General features: G+C 42.4%; 1 long non-coding RNA gene across 1 annotated transcript in view; it reads right to left on the reverse strand.

Annotated features, from left to right (window-relative positions):
* Positions 1–7090: 7090 nt before the first annotated feature.
* Positions 7091–19608, reverse strand: part of LOC146871227 (uncharacterized) — a 41385-nt gene continuing 28867 nt past the window's right edge. Inside the window, exons 3-5 of the long non-coding RNA XR_014959525.1 lie at positions 19290–19442; positions 14639–14779; positions 7091–7650 (exon numbers count right to left, since the gene is read on the reverse strand). This is a non-coding gene — a long non-coding RNA (uncharacterized LOC146871227). The remainder of the gene's footprint in view (positions 7651–14638; positions 14780–19289; positions 19443–19608) is intronic.

Genomic DNA, 19608 nt, shown 5'->3' on the forward strand with positions numbered 1-19608 from the left:
TTTCGATACAGCGACCGCCGATCTCTGGTTGACATCTAGGCGCTAGGGGGAATGTAGATGCTTCTGAAATGTGAAGAAATTTACAATACTGGAGACTCGACCCCCACAATGCATAATCATCATAATAGCATCAAATAAAATAGTCATGTATCACTTGACAAAAGTATGTAAAGCATGGCACATTTATGTGTGACTCAACATCTTCATTTTATCTCCCTAGATTTTGAAGATTCTCATGGCTAACGCGACTTCAATTTTGCACGTTTGCAGCGGGAGCACCAACCCACTCAGTTTTCCTACCATTTGAAGGTAGCAGAAATAGTATGAATTGTCTTTGCCAGTAACCGATATTATGCTTAATAATCAGACGTGCATATATACAACCAAGAGTTGACAACCCTATAATTTCTGTTATATTCTATTCTACTATGTTATGTTTATTCCTGGCAACTGCATCCTTGCAACGGCAGGCTTTCACTACTAGAATCCAGCCTGTGGAGTCTGGGAGACTGAGGCAGACGTAGCTCTGGATGGACAGCTGCTGGGGGTTGCGGTTCATGATCTTAAATAAACCATTCTTCAAAAGTATATGGTGGTCCATCCCTTCATAAATTTCCACTTCTTATAGTACAAAACATTGGTTCATTGTTTATTTGTAAGAGTAACAGCGCCAAGATGGTACTACGTTTGTTTAGAGAGCACTAACCCGCTGGTACTGCTACTCATCCATGCCACTCTATAATGTACGCATATAGTGTGCAGTGCAGCCAGGCCGTGCGGGATCTGGTGTGTGAAGTGAGGGTGGACATGTCAGTGTGCAGTGTCATACTGGTAGTGGAGGACATCTGAAATGATATAACCGACGACAAAATGGACATCATCACTGATAACACCATAGTACTATACAGCTCTGAGTACTGTGTGCATATGTATGGGTGCATACATGAACACAGAGTAAGCTCTGGAGGCAAGTGTGGTTGTATATGTTAAAGGTTATATGGCGCACTGTTCACAAATCAGTAAAATTTGGGGTGCAAGTAATACTCCATGGTAAACAACGTAAAGTGTGAGTGCACCTGATGTAGGTAGCAGAGGTATGTTTCACAGTAAGTTGTGACTTAAAGCCGAAGCCCGTTGCGAAAAATCTGTTAGTATGCACAAGTGGATATCATGGCATGAGTCTCGTTATATAGAACAGTGCTATGACAAACTTCTAAGTTCAAAGCTTAAAGTAACGTTATAGTTAGATATGGTAGAAATATTTAACTTACAGTTTAACAAAAAATGTAAAACATTCACTGAAAAAAACAAAGGTTAAAGGGACAATATAGTTAGGCCTAGTAATAATATAAAAATATTGTTTTAAAAGAAAAAAACACTGAAAGTCTCCAGTTATAGTTTACTAAGTTACCTATAACTTGTACCCTTGCCATGCACTGCTTAAAACCTCACTTATTACATCACTTATGACATGTCCAATGACATAATTGATGACATCACTGATGACAGCTCAAATGACTTCATTTATGAAATACACCCTCTCAGTCAATTAGAATGCTCTTATTGTTTAGTTTGTGGTCCTACGTAAACTCATACAGGGCAAACAATCAATAAATCACTAACTTTTGAACCTTCATTTCTTCAAAAACTGCTGAACAGATTTACACCAAATCACAAAAAGCACACTTTTTAAGTAAAGACCTTGTTTCTGCCAAATTTTATGTAATCCATTTCAGCTGTTTTTTTTCTGCATCGCTGTCTAAAATTACTATGGGAAATTTCTCAGCCCCCACTTGATGGATCACTCTGAAACTTTCCATAAACAAACTGTGGTGCATAAACTTAAAACATTTTTTGGTGAAGATTCAGCAAATGGTGGCAAAGTAATTAGTTAGGAAAACCAAAAATCGCTCTTCCTATGGTAAGTCTGACCACCATTGAGGCACATGCAGGGGCATGGACAGGTCGAACAGATAAGTCAGTGTATCCATACAGGATTGATGGACTCGAACTCCCAGACTGCATTACACACAGTCCCATTCGGGCAGCCCATTGAGGGGCGTGTTACATATACATTTTGCAGCCATGGAATGACACACCATTTCGTTCAATGCCGCTGAGGAAGAAGGAATTTGAAACGCGTACGGCTGACAAAGTGACTGTTTTAACCTTCCGACATGTTGTATGCCGTCCATACTGATGATTAAAGGTTTTTGGGTTGAACCTTCACAGCTGTTGGAGTGCTTCCTGCATATTTGACAAACCCCTGAGCAACTATATATATATTCACTGAAAAAACCATAGGTTTCAGGCACGTTATAGTTAGGAATTAGCATTTAAAAAACCTTAGAAATTCACTGAAAAAACCATAGGTTTCAGGGGCGTTATAGTTAGCTGAACTTTTCACTCGTACAAAACCATTGAAATTCCCCCGTTATAGTTAGATCAGCTAACTATAACTCGCGCGCCCGCAATGCACTGCTGATGACGTCACATATTACATCACTCATGACATGGTCAGTGACATCACTCATGACATCACTGATGACATCTCAAATGACATCACTGATGACATCACTGATGACATCATCCAGTAAATGTGTGTTTTTCTGAAAATTACATATGTTTTATATATGTATATCTCAAGGTCGATGGAAGAATAAATGGGTATATACACGTGTCTAAATGGATGATTTGTTTTTGAAAAATTGATTGTATAACTGACTGATTAAGTGTATCTTAGTGAATACATGGCTTAGTGAGTAATGATTAAATATGTAAATATCTGTATCAGTCTCTCACTTTGTGTATTAGTGGCTGCATGGGTTGGTGAGTAGCTACATGAGTGTCTATCTAGGTTATTAGTTGGTTTTTTGAGTATCAGTATGAGTGTCTGAGTGTCTGTATGGTTCGGTGGGGGTATTACGTAGTGCATAGGTGCATGAATGAGTGACTCACTGTTTGTATGTGTTGAAGACAGCATGTGTGCAGGACTGTATGGGTGGATGAGTGTGTGCATGGGTGTGTTAGTGAGTGAATGACTGTCTCAATAGTGTCTTTATGAGTAACTACATATGTTTTAAACTAGTATATGTGACTATTGGTGTATATAAGTGAGTATATGTGAGAGTGAGAGATTGAAAGAGTTCCTGTATGAATAAGTATGTGTTTCTATAAGTGATTGTTTAAAAGACTAAGTATGTGTAAGTTTCTGTAGAAGTAAGTGTGGTGGTGTGTGTATAACTGTTTATGCAAGTAAATGGATGTTTGACTCTTTATTAGCATGAGTGACTATGTGTGTGAGTAACTCTATGGATGAGTGGCGTTGTGTAACAGGATGTATAGGTGTATGAGTACATATGATGAGTGAGTACATGTATGAGTGACTGTATAGGAATGTTGGTGAATGAGTGGATGTGTATGTGGATCTTAGAATTACTGAATAGGTTGTTGTAGCTGGTATTGGTATGTCCATTGTTTTGAAAATTTAAGTTTCTATTTTTGAATGTGTGTATCAAAGGTTATATTAGGGGGAGAGAAGATCTGCCACTCTATCAGAAGGATGATGTAATCAGTGATGTAATCAGTGATGTCATTTGAGATGTCATGAGTGATGTCATGAGTGATGTCACTGACCATGTCATGAGTGATGTAATATGTGACGTCATCAGCAGTGCATTGCGGGAGCGCGAGTTATAGCTGAACTATAACTAACTATAACGGGGGAATTTCAATGGTTTTGTACGAGTGAAAAGTCCAGCTAACTATAACGCCTCTGAAACTTATGGTTTTTTCAGTGAATTTCAAAGGTTTTTTAAATGCTAATTTCTAACTATGCCTACAGAGATAGGACATGTGAAGAAAGAAGAAAAAACGCACAGAAAGAAAAAAAAGAATTGCAAAAAGAAGCAACAGAAGTCCTCAAAGACGAAGAAAAGTGCAGGAAGAAGGATAACGTGCAGAAAGAACAAACAGAAGAGCAGAAAGAAGCCTTGTTGCAAAATCATCCTGTACCCTCAACTTTTTCAGACGGATACTGGTGGTAACTGAGTCTGACTAACCAGTCCTAGAGCCAGTGCTATGTTAAAACACACTCAGAATACAGTGAAAACACCTACATACACTAGGGAACACTATGCGTTGGGGTCCCCCTGTGATTAGCATGACCTCCTCTGTAAGCCCCTAGTATATAATAGGGCAGGGGACTAAAACTACCTCTTAAAACGCGCCACAGGGCATGTTTGCACACGTCACCTCAGGCCCTGTCCCCTCCCTTCCCCACTGTGTAAACACGCCCTGTGGCCGTTTTAAGTTGGGAGATTAAGTCCCCTTGAATCCTGAGGGCTCTAGGGTCCAACTAGACCACTAGGTACCTCGAGTAAGCGCCACAGAGTTGCATTGCAGAGAGGTGTAAAAAGGGGCACGGCCTAGACCACCCCTCTGCAACGCAGCGCAGTGGCGCTTACTGGAAGCACCTGGTGGGCTAGTTGGCCCCCAGGGTCCCTCAGGATTGAAGGGGAATTATTTCCCCAATTTAAAATGCGCCAGAGGGCTTGTTTGCAAACGTTAACTCAGGCCCTGTCCCCTCCCTTCACCACTGTGTAAACACGCCCTGTGGCCGTTTTGAGTTGGGAGATTAAGTTCATTTGAATCCTGAGGGTCCCTAGGGTCCAACTAGCCCACTAGGTACCTCCAGTAAGCGCCACAGAGCTGCGTTGCAGAGAGGTGTAAAAAGTGGCACGGCCTGGACCACCTCTCTGCAACGCAGCTCAGTGGCGCTTACTGGAAGCACCTTGTGGGCTAGTTAGCCCCCAGGGGCCCTCAGGATTGAAGGGGAATTATTTCCCCAACTTAAAACATGCCATAGGGCGTGTTTGCACACGTCACCTCAGGCCCCGTCCCCTCCCTACCCCACTGAGTAAACACGCCCTGTGGCCGTTTTTTAAGTTGGGAGATTAAGTCCCCTTGAATCCTGAGGGTCCCTAGGGGCAATATAGCCCACTAGGTACATCCAGTAAGCGCCATTGCAGAGAGATATAAAAAGGGGCACGGCCTGCACCACCTCTCTGCAACGCAGAGCAGTGGCGCTTACTGGAAGCACCTGGTGGGCTAGTTGGCCCCCAGGGTCCCTCAGGATTGAAGGGGAATTATTTCCCCAACTTAAAACGGGCCACAGGGCGTGTTTGCACACGTCACCTCAGGCCCCGTCCCCTCCCTTCACCACTGTGTAAACGCGCCCTGTGGCCGTTCTAAGTTGAGAGATTAAGTCCCCTTGAATCCTAAGGGTCCCTAGGGTTAAACTAGCCCACTAGGTACCTCCAGTAAGCGCCACAGAGCTGCGTTGTATAGAGGTGTAAAAAGGGGCATGGCCTCAGAACACCTGTCTGCAACGCAGCGCCCTGGCGCATACTGGAGATACCTGTTGGGCTAGTTGGCCCTCAGGGACCCTCAGTATTGAAGGGGAATTAATTCCCCAACTTACAATTGGCCAGGGGGCGCATTTGCAGAGTGCTGCAAGGAGGGGGCGTGGCCTCTGGCGCGATGCCGGTCTTTATTTATTTTAAGAAGGAGGGCTGTGTGGCCCCCTTTCTTTTTCTAATTTATTGGCCCTGGGGACCACATCCCCCAGGGCCTGCACCCTAATTTCTTTTGTTGAAAAAAATTAATTTGGCCCTCCCAACGCCTTAATCGGCCCCGGGGACCCCAACCCCCGGGTCATGGCCTTTTTAAAAAAAAATTCTTTAGGAGGGGGGCTGCGTTGCCCCCCTCCTCAGGCCACTTATGGCCCAGGGGACCCCATCCTCCGGGGCCGGCCTTTGTTTTTTATTATCTAAAAAAAATATATATTTATAGAAACACCTAGGACATGCTGGACAAACCGTATGTACGTATCACCATGACGACTTGCGTGATATTCATTAAAAGGCAACTATGCATACAATGAATCCACGTGGAATGCATTTACACCGCTAGTGAAGCTCTAACGTGTCTGACGCCCTACCGTGCCTAATCCCGGGGCCCCCGCTGGTGGGTACTCTCCAAGTAGACACCCCTGTCGTTTATTTATACAAACATGGGTAGCTATTGACGGGCACATTTAATACACACGCACACCAAGCCATTGGGGATTCGACAAAAATTCGACCAAACTATGCAAGAAACCCCCCTCACGGTTAATAAAACACACATCCACCGCCGGATGTGTAATACTTTTTATTTTACTCTCTGGAAAGGAGACGAACCTCACTTGATAGTCACAGCGTGCTCCTGACTGAGCCCAATGCTGTGTTACACCCACCAGTGCCCGCCGAGTGCCACACACCTCTGTGTTGTATTCCACCAGCTAGTGCATATGCTATGACACTCTCTAGCCCATGTGCACTGTAACACCACCCCGTGAATATGTCATGCCACACTTGCCTTCGCACAGGTTATATTGCCCCATCTAACGTGCCTTCCTCGATGCCTATGTTATAACGCACAGCGCTATGCCATACATATTACAATCTGGGATCCATATCTTTGTCACAGTGCATATGCAACGTTACACTCCCCAGCACATATTTTATAATACAACTTTAGAGACTAGTTAGGTTACACAACACTGCCCTGTGCATATTACACTCCAAGGCGCATATCGCATAGCACGCGCTAGTGCCTGTGCTATTGGTGCAGTTCAGAACACAAAATCTCCTCCTGCTCCCACGGACGGAATGATTCCTCAGTCACACACACATACATACATCACACGGTGGTGGGGCCCATAACACCAACATTCTTTCTCATCAAACTATCCGTGTCTTACAGAGGAGGGATATCCTGATTCCGAACTACAGCTATTCACTTTGGATAGAGGAAACACATCTATCGACTTACTCTAACAGTCCCTCTATCCGGAGATCGAATAGATCATTTAGTTGGTTTGGAATTTGATGGAAAACACTTTAACCCTCACATTAATCAATAAAATATTACAAGAAATAATCACCCGACACAGTTCTTCAAATAATGATTTTCTTTATCTAATTAATTTGCAAGTTAAATCCTAACAATGCCATATTATCTTTTGTCATATTTACCTATTCTGGCTATTTGTCGTTTTCTAAGTCAGCACCAGTCCTCAGAAAGATCACCAATATTCTAACGTCCCGTCCTCTTCTGTCAGCATGGGGTGTCGCATAGAGTAGCATCGATCAGGGTGCGTCTCAAGCTCCTGGGGTGGTGGCCTAATTTTCCTCTCTAGACTACTAATATTTATACAAAATTTACATATGATAGTATCATTTTCTTTATTTCCAGGCCGCTGATTGGCTGAATTCAGCCCCGTCCCAATACTTTAAGAAACATTCTCAAAATTTCACATACGGATGATGAATAAACTAGGCGCATGGGAAAGGCTGTTCCCAGGTCAGAAAAGTATCAGTCTATTGTGAATAGGTGGCTTTTGGTTCCCAGATGGCAACATTTGCTCCATGTTCAGGGACATTGGCATCTTGCCCAGAGTAGTCTTCATGGACCTGGTTCGGAAGTTCATGGAAAGGCCACGACGAAGTCAGTGCAGGCGCCTTCCTTCATTGCTTAATGTATGAAATCATGTACTTTAGTGGGGATTCAGTCGGCAGCCATCTTTTAGTAGGCCGAAATAGTCAACTTAAGTAAAAGAAACACAAAATCGAAATTAATACATAGAAATGAATAAAACAGTGTTATTCCCGTACTAATACCCTTATGTGTATGCATTTATCTAGCCATATGCAACATTTAGAGTCGTTAATGCTGGTTTATTTAAGCGCAAATCACGTAAACATTGCTCAAGCCGAACATATAAATTTAATATGCATACAAACTTAGTTCCCTTATTATTTTAGGCATGCAAATGCATTCCCACGTGTATTCTCTTGGTTAATAGGGTTGATTAATTCAATAACACCCCACTCAATTATTCATTAGTATTAGTGTTATTCACAATAGTATGACTTATATAAATGGATTGGGTATAGTAAAAATGTTTTATTTTACCCGCTCCATCAATCCCCCCCTTTGGTGATTTTATTACCACAAAACCCACAAAAATTTCAATTTATTTCCCCTTTTTGCAGAAATTTGAAATGTCTTCTTGCTTAATTAGAATTCTGTTTCCCTTTCGTCTTCTCTCTTTGTTTTGTCATACATACTCTCCTTCCATTCTTCCAATTCTATTTCATTGAGATCTTTTCTGGTTTCTTTTCCCTCTTTTTATAAATTTCTCTTTTAACCTTCTTTTTATTTCTTCTATATCTACAACATATACATCCTAATCTAAGTATTAATAATACGAAAATCACACAGGTTAATGGAAATAATATTTTCCCTATTATAGTACTACCTAATTTTCCTAAGAAAGCTTTAATAGCAGCCATTTTATTACTAATTCTAGTCCAGATACTTTCAACCTCCAGTGGTTTTATTTCATCATGCAATTCTGTAATATTCTTTATATAGACTTTTAGATCTCTGCTTTCGTCAGGAATGTAAGTGCAACAATGTTGAACTTTCAGCATTCCACATACTCCACCCTCTTTTGCCAATAAGATATCAAGGGCAAGTCGATTTTGCATAATCATAGCACGCATGGCAACCAGCTCAGTGTTTACCAAGAGGAATCCTCCAGCGGTGCTTGTTGACAAGCGATCCACTATGGTGGACAACTTCCGAATATTATTTGCATTCAAAGATATTCCCACTGCTGGTATCAAGGCTCCAAAAATATCACCTACAATTTCTAACCACGTTTCTCTTCTGCTACGCACTAGTAGGTTATTTGGTCCACTATTTTCTAATCTATCCATGTGAAAAATCTTTGGAAAGATCAGGCTAACATAACATGTGCCATACCAAAGGTCGGGCAACCTGTAATAAGCCTTGTTCCCACAAATATAGTACAGTCCAGGGAAAACTGGATCTTCTCCACCTCTAAATCCCCATCCGGATGCAATGAAATAAGTATCATGACACTCACTTGTCCCTATATAAATATAATCATATTGGGACCTTTCCCTCATGATGCATAATTTGCCTTTCTGAGGTCAGTCTATTGCTATTGTCGGGTTAACTCCACCCGGTGTCTCCTTTTTCCCATCTATTTCCCAAATGTTTTCCCCTTCCTTATGTCCCTCTGCATTCTTGTGTATTTTCAATCTTCTCTCCTCAACCATATCTAGAAATGTTTTCTCTTCTGTTTTTAAACTACAAGTTAAATTGTTCTTAAAAATATATTCTAGAGTTAGTCCTTTAGTTTCTATAAAAATTTCTCCTAACACATTAGCATCTTTAGCTGGATTTAATTCTTTATTCATGGGCAATCGTCCAAGAATATTATCTATATTAGACAAATTATACTCTAATTTCCCTACTTGATAAAATATACTAGTTAAAACACTACATTTTATTCCATAAGTTGCTGGGAGGTGATGATAAGTCACCCCTTCTGAAACAGATGCAGGTAATTGCATACATACGTAGCAATCCCTTACTTCCATTGTTTTAACATATTCATAGAACAATTTTGAAAACACATTGCTAGAAAAATCAGTTATTGACCTATTTTGATGCACATGCTCGGTGCTTGTTCTAACTGGTATTACTTTTTGTGAGCTTTTCACTATATTAGTCATATTCTCAGTATGTCCTGCTAGTGTATCTAAAGTTACTTTGAAAGAGATCAAAAGAGCGAGTACGCTCCAAAGAAGCATTAATAGTCCGGTACAACAACAACATGTCTTGCACCATCTTCTCATAAAGGTATATCTACTCTTGTTATCATCTATGTTAGCCATCTTGTTAGAATTAACCGTGTCTTTTGACTTAGCCTCTTCTACTCCGCCTCTTGTAGCTTTCCTACAAGATCTATGACTCTATCAGGTGATCCAACTACTTCAATTTCTTATTCAATCCTGTGTATTCCTACAAGGATCGCTTAAATTACTCAGCTCGGCCTTTCGTCATTTTTCACTTCTTTTTCGTCATCCACATGCAGGATTTCCTGATCTTCCGCTTCTTCTCCGATGTCGGATAAGATAACTCTCAGGATTTCCCCTGTTTCTTCTTCTTTTATCAATCTCAGCAGAGTCTCCTCTGGATTTCCTTGACTATCTGCCTCTTCCCTTTGTTCAGGCAGTGCCACGTACGTCCATTCAGGTACTTATACTTCTGGTTTGGTTTTCTTGCTCGTTTGTTTGCTTCTGACACTTCTGTTTCTCCCTCTTTCTCTGGATGCTGACTGGTTACTTCATTCACTTGTTCAGCCTCTGAGGGTTTAACTCGTGTCAATCGATATCTCAGTTTCTTAATTTTGTTTGGCCACAGATCACCCTTAGCATTTCTTCTTGGTTTGCCGTTTCTTTCCTCAATCCAAGTTCTCTTTCTCAGAACTCGACCTTCTGGTATTTCAGTTTCACTGTCCTCAGATTCTGTCTCGTTTGATTTTTCCTTTTCAGAAATCTCCTTTTCCACCTCTTTGGTTGGCCCTACTTCTGTCCCTCCTCGGGTCTCCGGCACGCAATCTCCCTGCTGACTACTTGTCCCTTCACCTAGCTGGGTGTTGCAGTTCCCTACACCTCCTCTGGGTTTTTCCGCAATCTGTCCCTCTCTTTCTGTGACTGTCCCTTCTTCTTCTTCCAGTATTTTCTCAGGTGGAATTTCTTCTACTCTCTCATTTGGTGTAAAGATAACTTCTGACTGGACATTCTTTTCTTTTCTTTTCTTTTCTTCTTTCTGTGTTCACCATTGGCGTTTTGCTCATCTCCAGAATCTGAAATATCTGAAATCTGCAATCTTTTCCTCAGAATTTCCTCTCTGGGGGTCTGAACTAGTCTTGGCTCATTTTCCCCCCTTTCAGGATTTTCTTTTGTCTTTATATTCTCATTGCTTGACTCATCACTTGATTCTGATTCGTTAAAGTATTCTTTTCCAATGCCGTCTGCTGGATTTGGAACTCTCAGAGTGTGACTGGCATGTATCCAGTTTTTCAGTCCCGCACACTTCACAGCAGTTGTTGTGGGCAAGATGACCTGTCTTGGCCTTCCCCACCTTGGAACCAAGCAATTTCTTCTTCTGTGGACTTTTATCCTCACCCAGTCCCCTGGGCTCAAATCATGTGCTGGTTTCTTTTCAAGTGTGGTGGCATCCGCTCCAACCTGGTGAAACACAGAATGAACTGCGTCAGCCAGGCCTTTACAGTAATCCAAAATCATGTCATCAGTTATAGTCATCAGCTTGTTGACTGGTACAAACACATGTCTCATGGCGCGTCCCATGATGATCTTGTGTGGACTTAAACCTGTAGTTCTGTCTGGAGTAGACCTAATGGTCATCAAAACCAGAGGCAAGACATCAGGCCATTTCAAACCTGTGGCTAAACACATTTTCCCTATTCTGTTTTTGATAGTACCATTCATCTGCTCAACCACACCAGAAGCCTCTGGTCGGTAGGCACAATGTAGTTTCTGTTGTACACCCAATGCTTCACAAATCAGTTTCATGATCTCATTGTAGAAATGTCCTCCTCTGTCTGATTCTATGGTTATTGGGAACCCGTACCTCGGGATGAATTCCCTCAACAATAGCTTAGCCACTGTGATTCCATCATTTCTTCTGGTCGGGTATGCTTCTACCCACCTAGAGAACAGACAAACTACCACCAACACATACCTCAGTTTGTTAAAAGGGGGCATTTCAATGAAATCTACTTGCATTCTGGTGAAAGGTCCTCCCTCCCGGCCTATGGTGCCTAGACTCACCACCGTCTTCCTTCCCGGGTTGTACTGCTGACATGTCAGGCATCTCTGACAGAGACTTTCTGCTATTAACCTGAATTTTGGATTGTACCAGGTCTGTTTAAAAGCCCTTATCATGGCATCCCTTCCCAGATGTCCTTGGCCATGATACATCCGTGCCATTGTTGACATCATGCTATCAGGCATTACTGGTCTTCCATCCAGATAGACCCACACATGATCCTTTTCCCTGGGTGCACATCCTGCTTTTACCCACTGCCTCATTTCTTCATCCACTGCCTCATCCTGCAACTGCCTCACTTCATCCCATGTTCCCACAACGTTAGTAAACATTATGGAGCAAGAAGACATTTCCTTTTCTTTTGACCGATTAATTGAGTATTTGTTTCGGGCACAATACTGAGCCATGTCGTTTGCAAAACGGTTTCCGGTAGTGATATAATCACTACCTTGTCCATGAGCAGCACATTTTACCACAGCCAATTCTTTGGGCATTTGCATTGCCTCAAGCAATTTTCCAACCACTTCTGCGTTCCTTATGGGAGTTCCACTTGAGGTCAGGAAACCTCTTTGCAGCCATAATTGGCCGAAGTCGTGGACAACTCCAAAGCCATACTGGCTATCAGTCATCACAGTCACTCTCGCATTTCTCCCAATTTTGCATGCCTTGGTTAACGCCACTATTTCTGCTACTTGAGCGGATTTAACTCCTTTCAAGGGTGATGCTTCTATAACTTCTGAAACTGTGCATATTGCATAGGCTGCGCTCAACACTCCTTCATCCGTTCTCAAACAGGATCCATCCACAAAAAACACGTAATCACTTTCTGGCAGTGGTAGATCTCTTATATCGGGTCGAGGTTTTGTGCAGTAGTCAAGCACATCCAGACAATCATGATCAACCTCTTCTCTTATCTCCACTCTCTCTGCATCAGGCAAAAGTGTAGCTGGATTCACATTCACACTTCTTTCCAGACTCACATTGTTTGCACCTAGAATGCCCTTTTCATACTTAGTCAGCCGACTATGTGACATGAACTGTGTTCGACTCCTTGTTAAAAGGATCGCCACACTATGGGGTACAAACACTCTTAGTGGATACCCCATCACGATTCCCTCACTCTGCTCTAGGCTTCGGCATGTGGCCGCTACTGCTTTCAGACATCCTGGCAGACCTATCGCCACTGGATCTAACATTGACGAGAAATATGCCACTGGTCTCCTTTGCCTTCCATGTTTCTGTATTAACACTGAAAGTGCGCATCCATTTCGCTCACTACAGTATAGCTCAAATTCCTTTTCATAGTCTGGCATACCCAGCGCAGGGGCTTCACAAAGACTGTTCTTCAACTGTTTAAATGATGCCAATTCTTCTTTGTTCAGTTCAAGGGGGTCTTTTACCTCACTTTTTGTCAATTTCACCAATGGTTTGGCAATCAGGGAAAAATTACTTATCCACTGACGACAGTAACCAACCATTCCTAGGAACATTCTCACCTCTCTTTGGGTCATTGGAGCTCTCATTCCTCTAATGATTCTGATCCTGTCTATGGTTACTTTTCTCAGGCCCTTTTCGATAGTATGACCCAAGTATGTCACTTCCTTCTTACAGTATTGCAACTTTGTTGGAGATACCTTCAGTCCTCCATCTGCCAAATGATTTAACAAAGCTATGGTGTCTGTTTCACAGGCCTCACGTGTCTTGATGCCACCAATAGGTCGTCAATGTACTGGACTAAAATTGAACTCTCAGGCATAGCAAAACTTTCCAGAGATTTCTTTAACAACTGATTGAAAATGGAGGGGCTCTCTGTGTACCCCTGTGGGATTCGGCACCATGCCAAAATACGGTTTCCAAACCGAAATGCAAAAAGCGGCTGGCTGTCATGATGCAACGGAATGGAAAAGAAAGCATGACACAAATCAATTACCGTGTACCATTCTGCATCGTGTGGGATCTGATACAAAATTACTGAGGGATTTGGAACAATTGGACAACATGAGACGACAATCTTGTTTATTTTTCTCAAATCTTGCACAATCCTGAATTTCCAACTTGGCTTTTTCAGTCCCATGATAGGCGAATTACATGGACTGCTCATTATCTCCCTCAACACTCCTTGCTGGATCATTTTCTCAATCAAAGGGGTTACTCCTGCTATTATTTCTGGTGTCAGTCTGTACTGTGGAATGTTTGGGTAAACGGCACCTTCCTTTACAGCAATTCTCACTGGGTCTACATTTCTCATCAGGCCTACGTCTTCCCCAGTGAAGTCCCAGACTGCTGCTTTCACTGTCCGTTTCAATTCTGGGGGTAATTCATCTGGATTGAATACTGCATAGGTTCCGTCATCCTCACACTCTCGGTTAGCTATGGTCATCTTGTACAGAACATCTTCATCGGGTGTTTCAAATGCTATTCCGTCTGGTGTACCGAATATGGTGCAATTCATCTTGCACAACAAATCCCTTCCTAATAAATTCACAGGACTGGTGTCACACACCACAAATCGATGCATGTCTGAAAATTTCCCTATTCTGACCTTTACAGGATCAGTAAGATACGTTTTAATCTGGGTGTTAGACACACCAACTACTTGGATTGTTTCATCAGAAGGAGGAAGATTTTTAACATCCGCTGATCTGACAGTGGATTGTGTAGCTCCAGTGTCTACTAGAAAAGTAATGTTTTCATCATTGACTTTCCCATCCACAAATGGTCCTGTCTGATCTATTTCTAGAGATGCGCCAAGTACGCACCCTGCTTCCTCTTTTCGGGACCGTCAATAAATCTCTTCTGGCTCACTGTCGTCATTTTGCAGCCAATACTGTGACACAGCGCTCGTGCGTTGCGGTTTGTTTACCTGTTCTTCATTGTAGAATCCCATCTCTTTGTTATACTTCTGTGTGCTCCGGCTCTGTGGTAAGGGCGGTTTTGGCACTTGATTCTGTGGATTAACAGCCTTCTGCTGTTGCGGCGGTGGGCCACTGCCCTCACACTGCACCTGTGGATTCAATGACGGATTTTCATCATTAGTACCTGGCGGATATTTACACTCGGATTTCCAGTGCCCTAATCTTCCGCAATTGTGACAGGGGAACTTTTTCTTGGCTTCTTCTATATTACCCTTTCCCTTTTCTGGACCAAATTTTGATTTAATGCCTGGATTATTAGCTTGTTCTATCAGCTGAGCTTCATGTCTCTCCACCACCTTCACTTGAGCCCACATTGCCTTTTCTTTTAGCTTTCGCTGCTTTGCCTCAATCTCATCACTAAAGTATTTAGCATGCCTCAGGATCTCATCTATTTTCTTGCTCTGCCAGTCCACGGTGTGCTGCTTGATCATGTCCCCAATTTCGGGACACAGACCATACACAAATCTGTACACAAAATGACTCAGGTCCTTTTCTCCTAGACTGTCATCCCCACTAAACTGTTTGAAAGCCAAAATTAGCCTCTCAGAATATGCATGGACTGACTCTTTCGCTTCCTGATGTGTTCGATCTATTTTAACCCAGTCTGTTTCTTTTGGAGGCACTTTGTTTTTCAAGAATGCCATGACCTGTTCGTATTTCTTCATTACCTCTGGGTCTGGGGCTCCTGTTTTGGGATCTCTTGGGTATTCTTTGGTTGGCCAATCTATGACTATCTTACATTCTGCCCACAAGTCTGCTGGCACTATTATATCAAACAGACTATTCAAATCAATCCACAGTACTTTTGACAATTTCACAAATCTGTCTACCTGTCTGTACCACTCGACTGGCTTTTCCCGTAATCGAGGGAAGTCATTTGTAAATGACAAAATGTCCTGTCTAGTCCATGGGACATGCACATATCCCCCTCCTGGAATCTCTCTCATAGGAAACTCCATCACCACCTTCTCCTTTTCTCTCACGGGAAACGCTGGAAATGTTCTGTCTGAGGTGTCATCCCGCTTCCTATACCACCTGCTCTTCCATTTGTCCACATCTCCCCATTTCCTCAATACCGTGATTATGTCCCTAATCTGCCCTATTCGTCCTGCAGCGTTCAGATTCTCAATGTCTTTTTCTGTGAAATCCACTCTGTATGGTTTCTGTAAAGCTTTTACCTTGTCCATGTCAATTCCCATTTCACTCGCTATTTCTGCTAATCTGTCATGTCAATTCTTTGTTCTACAAGTGACACTTTTACAGAGGAACAGCAGTTCCTCATCTTGGTAATTTTTCAGCTTTTCTATGGGGATAGTCCCTACAATCAGTTCTTCTAACACCATCCGTAATTTCGCCACATCAACAGTATGAGATTCTTTTTCTTTATCCTGCAAGCCTTTCAGCCATTCATTCAGTTCTTCAGTAGTTATGCTCACTGATTTCTCTACATTCCCTGGTTCTGTCAATCTCTGTGGTTCTAATATTGATCCTCCTACCATTCTGCTTCTCTCGGCAGTATCAGGACAGTAAAATGGATTCTTTGACACATGCAATTCCCCTTTACCCATAGTATGTCCCCAGGAATTCTCTTTTGCTCTCATCAGGGGCTGTTCTTCCTGTCTACTGTTTACATACGGAACCGTTAGTCCGTGCTCACTGTCTTTCTGCTTCTCAAAAATAGGCATTACAGGACCTATGGTCACAGGAACTGTAACTGCTTCTAGATTTTTCGTCAATTCTCTTATCTTCTCTGTCAGTTCTAATGTGGTTTTTGCTAGTTCCCTAGAATGTTCACTCTCTACCCTATTTCCCTTCTCTTTAAGTGAATTTCTTTTCTTTACTTCCGGGGTCACAACTTCTGTTTTAATGATTTTCAAAGTCTCTCTTACTGGTGTCTCTGTAGTTGGCGGTTCTGGTTCCTGCCTGTATGGAGGTGGACTTTTGTAAAACATATCATCTAGGACATCATCGTCCATTTCATTAGCCCCATACCTCCGGGTTTCTACATGAGTTTTCTTTTCTAGGCATTTCCTTCCTCCACTTTCTCCTTCTGTTCTAACGGGAAATAATCCTTCAGTCATACTCGCATCTCGCCACCTTCTCATCCGATCACAATGAGTTTCGCGATCGTTTGGCCGTCCAAACATATACCGGTACCTACTGCCATTTCTCTGTTTCTCTCGCTCATGCATCTCATCTTCCCACTCTGTTAATGCCTCAAACTGCGTAGGCCTAGGTCGCGGATCTAAGCTCATCATCCTCTCCCGTAAGTTCCTCAATATTGCCAAATTAAAGGACCCATCCTCTGGAAACGCTAGAACTCCGTCTTCCTTTGTATACTTTGCCCAATTGACTAACCAGATGCAAGTATGTTACCCATATTTCGCAACCATGAAGGATGCGGGGGTTTTTGCTGGGGGAAGTAACTGTCCTTCCCTAGTCACAATCTCTTTGTCTTTCACAAACCAATTCCGCATTTTACTAAATAAAGATTTTTTCTTCTTTTCGGGTGAATGATAATACATTTTCCTTCCTTTCGTGAACCCTTTTAATCTTCCCTGCAACAGTACAATCTTTAGTCCAATAGCAACGCGACTCTCACTCCTGCACCAATCCTGGCGCGTCTACGTCACCGTCACAATTTCCAATCCTTGCGCGACTCACACTAACGCACCAATCCTGGAGCGTCTACGTCACTGTCACAGCCTCCAATCCTAGCGCGGCTCGCACTAACGCACCAATCCTGGAGCGTCTACGTCACTGACTAACTGTCCAATGCCAGCGCGGTCAACCTGACATCAACAGTCGCTGCAGCAGCTCCTGCTCCTGTCTCCTGTCTACAGTCTACCCCTCCTTTACAAGACTACTCGGTAGACTTTGTTTCGATTTTACAATACTTGTTAGTTACAACATACAAATATCTCCATTGTCTGCTCCGCTAACCACAGAATAGTAAAAGATCTTTCCCACGAGAATTCTGTCTTCCCAAGAGCAGCGCTTACCTCTGCCCTACTACAGAATCATTACGTCCGTTGGCAAAGTAGCGCATCCCTCTACTTCACCCCTCTTTCAAGCATCAATTAACTGTTTTCTCCGGTATTAAAACACATAGGTGGAAACGCAATGCTCCTGAGAAATAAAACCAGAGTTCCGCAATCAATCCGAATGCTATTTCATTCACGCACTTTCACACAAGAAAATACAGTTCATTCACACAGAATCCTGCTTTCTCGAGAACAGCGAACCGTCTGTCCTACTACAGAATTATAACATACGTTAACAAAGCAGCGCTTACCTCTACTTTGCCCTTCTAACCAGCTCAGAGAACACCTGCTACCTTTTCAGTGATAAGCGTTATCGGCATACCAATTGGTTTCCTGGTACCTAAGACCAAAATTTCACAGGTAACCCTTTGCTATCATACGCACTTGTCTCACACAGAAATTGTCTCTAATGACAACACACAACGATGTCACCGAATCGAACCCAGACAATGCGACGCGCAATTTCAATTTTCACGCGTTTTTCCCGTGTACCTACGGGCAACCACAATCCCGTCTTTCCCGAGAACAGCGCTTACCTCTGCTCTACTACGGAACTGTCACCGACTTCTTACATCCCAGAAGCCGTACAGACAACATAGAACTCAATACGACTTCAACATATAGTGCGAATACATACATCAATACCAATCAATAATCGATAAGCTATATACATGCCAAATCATCAAACCAAAACAATAAAAACCATCTCTTGCTACCAGAAATACTGGTGCAGTTCAGAACACAAAATCTCCTCCTGCTCCCACGGACGGAATGATTCCTCAGTCACACACACATACACACATCACACGCTGGTGGGGCCCATAACACCAACATTCATTCTCATCAAACTATCCGTGTCTTACAGAGGAGGGATATCCTGATTCCGAACTACAGCTATTCACTTTGGATAGAGGAAATACATCTATCGACTTACTCTAACAGTCCCTCTATCCGGAGATCAAATAGATCATTTAGTTGGTTTGGAATTTGATGGAAAACACTTTAACCCTCATATTAATCAATAAAATATTACAAGAAAAAATCACCCGACACAGTTCTTCAAATAATTATTTTCTTTATCTAATTAATTTGCAAGTTAAATCCTAACAATGCCATATTATCTTTTGTCATATTTACCTATTCTGCCTATTTGTCGTTTTCTAAGTCAACACCAGTCCTCAGAAAGATCATCAATATTCTAACGTCCCGTCCTCTTCGGTCAGCATGGGGTGTCGCATAGAGTAGCATCGATCAGGGTGCGTCTCAAGCTCCTGGGGTGGTGGCCTAATTTTCCTCTCTAGACTACTAATATTTATACAAAATTTACATATGATAGTATCATTTTCTATATTTCCAGGCCGCTGATTGGCTGAATTCAGCCCCGTCCCAATACTTTAAGAAACATTCTCAAACTTTCACATACGGATGATGAATAAACTAGGCGCATGGGAAAGGCTGTTCCCAGGTCAGAAAAGTATCAGTCTATTGTGAATAGGTGGCTTTTGGTTCCCAGATGGCAACATTTGCTCCATGTTCAGGGACATTGGCATCTCGCCCAGAGTAGTCTTCATGGACCTGGTTCGGAAGTTCATGGAAAGGCCACGACGAAGTCAGTGCAGGCGCCTTCCTTCATTGCTTAATGTATGAAATCATGTACTTTAGTGAGGATTCAGTCGGCAGCCATCTTTTAGTAGGCCGAAATAGTCAACTTAAGTAAAAGAAACACAAAATCGAAATTAATACATAGAAATGAATAAAACAGTGTTATTCCCGTACTAATACCCTTATGTGTATGCATTTATCTAGCCATATGCAACATTTAGAGTCGTTAATGCTGGTTTATTTAAGCGCAAATCACGTAAACATTGCTTAAG

This window comes from Triturus cristatus, chromosome 1_1 (genome assembly GCF_964204655.1).
Source record: "Triturus cristatus chromosome 1_1, aTriCri1.1, whole genome shotgun sequence".
Classification (NCBI taxonomy): domain Eukaryota; kingdom Metazoa; phylum Chordata; class Amphibia; order Caudata; family Salamandridae; genus Triturus; species Triturus cristatus.